We start from the raw sequence: 9,265 nt of genomic DNA on the forward strand, positions 1-9,265 counted from the left end.
GTAGACTGTGAAGGAATTGGCTATCAACAGTCTCTCCACTGCAAGCAACAAGAATATGGAATAACCAGATGCAATACTGAAGCATGAATGTTGTCACGTAGCAGTAATAGAGCCCAATTGGGAACACACAGCGCCAACACAAACACTAAGGCAGAGTAATGAAAGCAGCACATTAAAAAAACCCTTGGAGATACAGAAAGAAAAATGACAGCTATCTTGGAGTCATTTCTAAGCAGTTTATCAGTTCAGAAACTGTCAACTTCCAATTTCCCACTGAGCCAAGGAGTGACTTCAAATTCTTTTTCTAAAACTGAAAACAAAAAATCGTGCTGAGCAGAGAGAGAGAACAGATACACAACTGCCTTAATGCTATCGCTCGAAAGGCTACATGGTGACAAAATGTTCATTTTTGTGCTTCAACACTCCAGCAGGTGTCAGAAGTTGTAGTACATGGCATTCAAGTTGAAGGACTGTGGCCAGATTTAGAAGCATTTATCTCAGCAACTTCATTTTTGCCCTCTGGCCTTGAAAATGCTTCTTCCCTTCGCTTGTGCCTCATTTCCTTGGCCACGTGCCTGTTCTTTAAAAGTAAGCACCAGGATTTATATCATGGCCGCAACTTGGCCTTCACATCAAGTGGCCTACTTCTGAAGCTAGACAGGCCAGCAGCCAATTTGCACACAGCAAGATCGCACGAACACACAATGAGATAAACAATCAGTTAACCTGTTTTTGTGGCTGATTGACGGGTGAATGTTAACCTCAGCTACCCTTACCCCGTGCAGCAGCAGTTTATGGATTCAAGTCTGAACACTCCCACCACATTAGTGAGGGCGGGACAAATAACATAGGTAAGACTAGGAAAAAGGACCTGTTTGGGGATTATCAGGAATTAGGAACTAAATTAAAGAACAGGTCCTCAAGGGTTATAATCTCCAGATTACTACCCGAGCCGAGCAAATTGGCACAGGGACACGAGAATAAGGGATGTAAACACGTGGCTAAAGGAGTAGTGCGGGAAAGAGGGGTTCCATTTCGTGGGGCACTGGCATTAGTATTGGAACAGGAGGGAAATATACCGTTGGGATGGTCTCCACCTGAACCGATCTGGGACCACTGTTCTAGCAAAAAGGGTAAATAGGGTGGTCAACAGGACTTTAAACTAGAAAGTGGGGGGAGGGAAGGGTAAAACTCCAAGAAGTATAACTAATGGGAAACAAAGCAGCAGGTTAGCGTGCGGGGGGGTGGATTCAACTTCATGGAAAATTATGAAAAAACTGAAAATAAAGGAGAGCCCAGGAGAGGCTATTAAAGTCCCCAGAACACAAAATAGGACAGAGTGTTTGGAAACGGCTAGAAATCTAACTTCAAGTACATCAGATAAAGGGACGACAATGAGAAAGGGGACGGGAAATACAGGACTGAAGGTGTTGTATCTGAATGCACGCAGTATACGAAATAAGGTAAATGAGCTTGTGGCGCAGATTGAAATTGGCAGGTATGATGTGGTGGGCATCACGGAGACATGGCTGCAAGGGGATCAGGACTGGGAGCTAAATATCCAAGGATATACATCCTATCGAAAAGATAGGCAGGTTGGCAGAGGGGGTGGGGTTGCTTTGTTAGTAAGAAATGAAATTAAATCGATAACAAGAAATGATGTAGGGTCAGATTATGTAGAATCTGTGTGGGTAGAGTTGAGGAACCGCAAAGGTAAAAAAACCATAATGGGAGTTATGTACAGGCCTCCGAACAGTAGTCAGGATGTGGGGCACAAGATACACCAGGAGATAGAAAAGGCGTGTAAGAAAGGCAAGGTTACAGTGATCATGGGGGATTTCAATATGCAGGAAGACTGGGAAAATCAGGTTGGTAGTGGATCCCAAGAAAAGGAATTTGTAGCATGGCTACAAGATGGCTTTTTGGAGCAGCTTGTGGTGGAGCCCACTAGGGAACAGGCAATTCTAAATTTAGTGATGTGTAATGAGGCAGATTTGATAAGGGACTTAAGGTGAAGGAACCCTTAGGAGGAAGTGACCATAATATGATAGAATTTACCCTGCAATTTGAGAGGAAAAAGCTGGAATCAGATGTAATGGTATTACAGTTGAATAAAGGCAACTACAGAGGCATGAGGGAGGAGCTGGCCAGAATTGACTGGGAGATGAGCCTAGCAGGAAAGACAGTGGAACAGCAATGGCAGGAGTTTCTGGGAGTAATTTGGGAGACACAGCAAAAATTCATCCCTAGGAAGAAGCATACTAAAGGGAGGACGAGGCAACCATGGCTGACAAGGGAAGTCAGGGACAGTATAAAAGCTAAAGAGAAAGCATACAATGCGGCGAAGAGCAGTGGGAAACCAGGGGATTGGGAAGCCTACAACGACCAACAGAGGACAACTAAAAAAGAAATAAGGAGGGAGAAGATTAAATATGAGGGTAAACTAGCCAGTAATATAAAAGAAGATTGCAAGAGTTTTTTTAGATAAAGGGTAAGAGAGAGGCAAAAGTGGACATTGGGCCACTGGATAATTACGCTGGAGAAGTAGTAGTGGGGAACAAAGAAATGGCAGAGGAACTGAATAGGTACTTTACGTCAGTCTTCACGGTGGAAGGCACGAGTAACATCCCCAAAGTTCAAGAGAGTCGGGGGCAGAGGTGAGTATGGTGGCCATTACCAAGGAAAAGGTGCGAGGAAAACTGAAAGGTCTGAAGGTGGATAAATCACCTGGGCCAGATGGATTACACCCCAGAGTTCTGAAGGAGATAGCTGAAGAGATACTGGAGGCGTTAGTGGTGATCTTTCAGGAATCACTGGAGTCAGGGAGGCTCCCAGAGGACTGGAAAATCGCTAATGTAACCCCCCTGTTTAAGAAGGGAATGAGGCAAAAGACGGGAAATTACAGGCCGATTAGCCTGACCTTAGTTGTTGATAAGATTTTAGAGTCCATTATTAAGGATGAGATTTCAGAATACTTGGAAGTGCATGATAAAATAGGGCAAAGTCAGCATGGTTTCATCAAGGGGAGGTCATGCCTGACAAATCTGTTAGAATTCTTTGAGGAGGTAATGAGTAGGTTAGACAAAAGAGAGCCAATGGATGTTATCTACTTGGACTTCCAGAAGGCCTTTGACAAGGTGCTGCACAGGAGGCTGCTCAGTAAGATAAGAGCCCATGGTGTTAGAGGCAAGGTACTAGCACGGATAGAAGATTGGCTGTCTGGCAGGAGGCAGAGAGTGGGGATAAGGGGGTCCTTCTCAGGATGGCGGCTGGTGACTAGTGGAGTTCCGCAGGGGTCAGTGTTGGGACCACAACTTTTCACTTTATATATTAATGATCTAGATGAAGGAACTGAGGGCATCCTGGCTAAGTTTGCAGATGATACAAAGATAGGTGGGGGGACAGGTAGTATTGAGGAGGCAGGGAGGCTGCAGGAGGATTTGGACAGGTTAGGAGAATGGGCAAAGAAGTGGCAGATGGAATATAAGGTGGGGAAGTGTGAGGTCATGCACTTTGGTAGGAAGAATAGAGGCATAGACTATTTTCTAAATGGGGAGCGAATTCAGAAATCTGGAGTGCAAAGGGACTTGGGAGTCCTAGTCCAGGATTCTCAAGGTTAACTTGCAGGTTGAGTCTGTAGTTAGGAAGGCAAATGCAATGTTGGCATTTATTTTGAGGACTAGAATATAAAAGCAGGGATGTGCTGCTGAGGCTTTATAAGGCTCTGGTCAGACCACATTTAGAATATTGTGAGCAATTCTGGGCTCCGTATCTCAGGAAGGATGTTCTGGCCCTGGAGAGGGTCCAGAGGAGGTTCACGAAAACGATCCCAGGAATGAAAGGCTTAACATATGAGGAATGTGTGAGGACTCTGGGTCTATACTCGATGGAGTTTAGAAGGGGGGATCTGACTGAAACTTACAGAATACTGAAAGGTCTGGATAAAGTGGACCTGGGGAAGATGTTTCCATTAGTAGGAGAGACTAGGACCCGAGGGCACAGCCTCAGAGTAAAGGGAAGATCTTTTAGAACAGAGATGAGGAGAAACTTCTTTAGCCAGAGAGTGGTGAATCTATGGAATTCATTGCCACAGAAGGCTGTGGAGGCTAGGTCATTGAGTGTATTTAAGACCAAGATAGATAGGTTCTTGATTGGTAAGGGGATCAAAGGTTACGGGGAAAAGGCGGGAGAATGGAGTTGAAAAACTTATCAGCCATGATTGAATGGCGGAGCAGACTCGATGGGCTGAATGGCCTAATTTCTGCTCCTATGTCTTATGGAGTATTGCACTGTTGGAGATTCTGTCTTTCAGATGAGACATAAAAGCGTGGCCCTGTCTGCCCTCTCAGGTAGATGTAAAAGATCCCATGGCACTAATTGGAAGAATGACAGTGTCATGGCCAATATTTATCACTGAAACAGGTTACCTAGCCATTTATCTCACTGCTGTTTGTGGGAGCTTGCTGTGCACAAATTGGCTGTTGCATTTCTGGAGTGGGGTTGAACCACTGAGCCACAGCTGGAACTGCATCCAAGAGTCATCAAGCAATACAGGGTAGGCAAAAACCCAACATACCATCAGAGATGAACCTCATCTCTCCATCATGTATGTTTTGACCTGACATGGATGTTGACGCATAATCTTTCTCCCTTGAGAAGTTCCATTTTCAGCACTTCCTGTTCATCACTGCCAATGCGACTAATTAGGCACAAACAGAGCAGGTTGACATTGTGTGAACTCACCGGAAAACATCACCTTGCTGGAATGGGTCAGTGAACATGGTGAATTTGTTCAGCCCCCATCGTTGCAATCCTTTACTTGATTCTCCTCCGGTGTCATTGTGAAGCATCCAAGTTGACATATTTTAGAAACTTTTTTTTAAAAAAAGCACAGAAATATAGAGAGGGGATATGTTTACATAAGAATTAAGAGCAGGAGTAGGCCATTCAGCCCCTCGAGCCTGCTCTACCACTGAGTAAGATCATGACTGATCTGATGTGGCCTTAACTCCACTTTTGCTTTTCCTGGTAGAATTCTCAACATGCCCCAGTTCTCAGCTCACCAATCGATGGGAGTATGATAATGGTGAAAGGGAGACCTCGTGTGTCACCTATGAGGATTGCAGAACAACAATTTGCTGAGACACTTGAGAATACTTGTTCAAACAAACAAGTGACGTTGCGCAGCACTTATCATGGCCCCAGGATGTCCCAAAATGCTTTACAGTCAATGAAGTATTTTTTTCAAGTGTTGAAATGTAGGAAAAATGACAGCCAATTTATGCACAGCAAGCTCCCACAAACAGCAATATGATAATCACCAATTATCATGGCTGTTATGCTGGTTGAGGGATAAATGTTGGCCAGGACACTGGGCCCTATCTACACCTAACCCAAAGAGTTCCTATTCTCCAGTAAGATGCTGAAGAAATGTTCATCATTGTCTCTTGCGAAGGCAGCATTGTAGGAACATGGGAATACTTTGGGAAGGAGAACATCATTGATCTATCTAGTCTACTCTTCTGACCAGAGGGGACATTGTGTCTTGGGTGAAATGTAACCAACTTTGGTGAGCCTTGAGATGGCTGCTGGATCCTTTATAACTGTATGCCAGGCCACGTCAGCAGCCTCAGCACAGAAGCAAAAACTACCCCTCCAGTACTTATCATTGAAGTCAGACTCCCCATTCAGAGGCTGCCATTAAAACCTGTGTTCACACAAAGGGAAAGGACATGATTCCATTCAGTCAGAGAAGGGGTTTCTGATTTAGATTGGTTTGCAAAGTCTTCCATTTGGAACAACCACCAACATTATGAGAGCTCAAGCCTCATCCCGCGACTTAACTCATAACTCAGGCTGACATCCCAGTGCTCGTACAGAGAGAGTGCTGCACTGTCAGAGGTGCTGCCTTACAGCTAAGACATCAAACCAAGGCCTTGTCTGACCTCTGGGATGGATGCAAAAGATCATGTGGCTCTATTTTGTGGAAGAGCAGGGGAGTTAACCCCAGTGCCCTGACCAATATTTGTCCCTCCACCACCATCACCACTGGAACAGGTAATCTGCTCATTATCACATTGTTGTTTATGGGAGCTTGCTGTGCACAAATTGGCTGCCACATTTCCTACAGTATAACAATGACTTCACTGACTGTGAATTACTTTGGGACATCTAGAGGAGGTGAAAGGTGCTACAGAAATGCAAGCTCTTCCTATTGTCGGAATAATCCTGCTCACCTTGCTAGTTGTTGATGAAAAGCGGCAGTCTCTTGTTGCGAATTAGTTGCTGCATAGAGCTGCGAGGTAAATGAGCATTTCTGCTTGACTGGCTGTTCATATATTAGCGGGAGTGGGGTGGTAGAGAAAGGCATCAAGCAGATCAAAAGAGTTGTGTCCCTGTACCTCAACACTGAAAGCACTTGAGCAGACAGGATTTGTCCTCTCAGTTCATTGTAGGCTGCTCAGTTTGACCCAATACACAACATGCCCAAGGGCACAGAGGCATGAACGCAGTGGGCTGACACTGAACAGTAGAAGACACAGGGAGACCAGAGGTGAGTCTTGCTGGAAGCACTCACATACTGAGAATTCCTTCGAGTTGTTGAATGCATTTTGCTTCAGAGGGTCGAGGTTGGTTCCATTCCTCCTGCTTGTTCATTTACACCAAGCCCAATCCTGTGAGAACACTAACAAGTGTCTATGGGTCAATGTGGAGTGAAAAACATCATGTAGCTCTGACATTATTCACCTGGTGTGAGTTCTAGCAATTCTCAGAAAGGAAGAGCTGAATTTCTAAAGCACCTTTGAACACCTCAAGACCTCCATTTACATTCAATAAAGTACTTTTGAAGTTCAGTCACAGCTGTAATGTAGGAATCAAGACAACCAATGTGCGCACAGCAAGCTCCCACAAATATCAACAACCCAATTTTGTTTCACTGATGTTGACTGATTGGCCCGCACACTGGGAAAAGTGCCAGTTCTTCTCCAAAGTAGTGCCATGAGACCTTTTACGTTCACCTGGCAGGGCAGGCACAGCAACAAGCAACTGACCAGTATGTGTCACCGTATCTAAAACAGAAGCAAATATATTTGTAAAAACAAAAAACTACTGCGGATGCTGGAAATCCAAAACAAAAACAGAATTACCTGGAAAAACTCAGCAGGTCTGGCAGCATCGGTGGAGAAGAAAAGAGTTGACGTTTCAACAGAACTGAGTGTATTTAGGAGAGGGGTGAAATATAAGCTGGTTTAAGGTGGGGGGCGGGGGGGAGAGAAGTTGAGGGTGGGGTGGTTGTAGGGACAAGCAAGCAGTGATAGGAGCAGATAATCAAAAGATGTCACAGACAAAAGGATCAAAGAGGTGTTGATGGTGGTGATATTATCTAAGAAAAGTGCTAATTAAGAATGGATGGCAGGACACTCAAGGTACAGCTCTAGTGGGGGTGGGGTGGAAAGACTGACAAGGTATTAGTTGTAGATTTAAAAATAATGGAAATAGGTGGGAAAAGAAAAATCTATATAAATTATTGAAAAAAACAAAAGGGAGGGGGAAGAAACGGGGTGGGGATGGGGGGAGGGAGTTTAAGATCTAAAGATCTCCTCTACATTGGAGAGACCAAACGCAAACTGGGCGACCGCTTTGCAGAACACCTGCGGTCTGTCCGCAAGAAAGACCCAAACCTCCCTGTCGCTTACCATTTTAACACTCCACCCTGTTCTCTTGCCCACATGTCTGTCCTTGGCTTGCTGCATTGTTCCAGTGAAGCCCAATGCAAACTGGAGGAACAGCACCTCATCTTCCGACTAGGCACTTTACAGCCTTCCGGGCTGAATATTGAATTCAACAACTTTAGATCTTAAACTCCCTCCCCCATCCCCACCAATTCCCGTTTCTTCCCCCTCCCTTTTGTTTTTTACAATAATTTATATAGATTTTTCTTTTCCCACCTATTTCCATTATTTTTAAATCTACAACTAATACCTTGTCAGTCTGTCCACCCCACCCCCACTAGAGCTGTACCTTGAGTATCCTGCCATCCATTCTTAATTAGCACTTTTCTTAGATAATATCACCACCTTCAACACCTCTTTGATTCTTTTGTCTGTGACATCTTTTGATTATCTGCTCCTATCACTGCTTGCTTGTCCCTACAACCACCCCACCCTCAACTTCTCTCCCCCTGCCCCCCACCATAAACCAGCTTATATTTCACCCCTCTCCTAACTACACTCAGTTCTGTTGAAGGGTCATGTGGACTCGAAACGTCAACTCTTTTCTTCTCCACCGATGCTGCTAGACCTGCTGAGTTTTTCCAGGTAATTCTGCAAATATATTTGTGACTGTTCTGATCAATTCTATGTGTAACAACAGCTTGCATTAATATAGCACCCTTAAACATGTTTCACTGGAGCGTTATATAAAAAAAAAATGGACACCGAGCCACAGAAGGCGATATTAGGTCAGATGACTGCTTAATAGCCTCAGAACCCGCTTGCTGCTGAATGATGCCTGCGAAACATTGTCTTAAAATCCCAGGCGGGGGTCACTCAACTGCTGCATCTTATAGTGTTATGGCTCAAGGGCAAGAACCAGGACTCTCCATTGTCTGCACTGTCTCCTTCCTGTATGCCTTCCCCAAGCTCACCCCGAGTCACTAATGGATCTGAGGGAGCTCACAGCCGATTAAGACCATGTAAATAAACATAAACATATAAGCAGCAGCATGTAGCTGAGCGGAATGATCAAAGCTACAGGATCTGATCCCCTCCCTGGGCCATTAAATCCAATGCTGCCATTATGGAGCAAGGAATACTGCCCAAAGGATGGTTCCAGCCCACAGCTCCCATTCTCCTCTTGGATTAACATCTGATCCTCTCTTTCAATTACTTCAGGGTCTGGAAAATTCCTAAAAACTGACGACCTGCATTTTAAAAGAACCATTTATTTTCTTTCATGGGATGTAAGTGTTGCTGTTACGACCAGCATTTATTGCCCATCCCTAAATGCCCCTGAGGTGGTCGTGAGCTGCCTTCTTGAACGCTGCAGTCCATGTGGCGTAGGTACACCCACAGTGCTGTTAGGGAGGGAGTTCCAGGATTTTGACCCAGCAACAGTGATGGAACGGCCGATATATTTTCAAGTCAGAATGGTGAGTGGCTTAGAGGAGAAACTTGCAGGTGATGGTGTTCCCATGCTTCTGCTGTCCTTGTCCTTCTAAGAACACTGCTGTCTCGACTCCCGGTACAGCCTGAGGTGACTACAA

The sequence above is a fragment of the Cetorhinus maximus genome, chromosome 20, assembly GCF_964194155.1.
Source record: "Cetorhinus maximus chromosome 20, sCetMax3.hap1.1, whole genome shotgun sequence".
Lineage (NCBI taxonomy): Eukaryota > Metazoa > Chordata > Chondrichthyes > Lamniformes > Cetorhinidae > Cetorhinus > Cetorhinus maximus.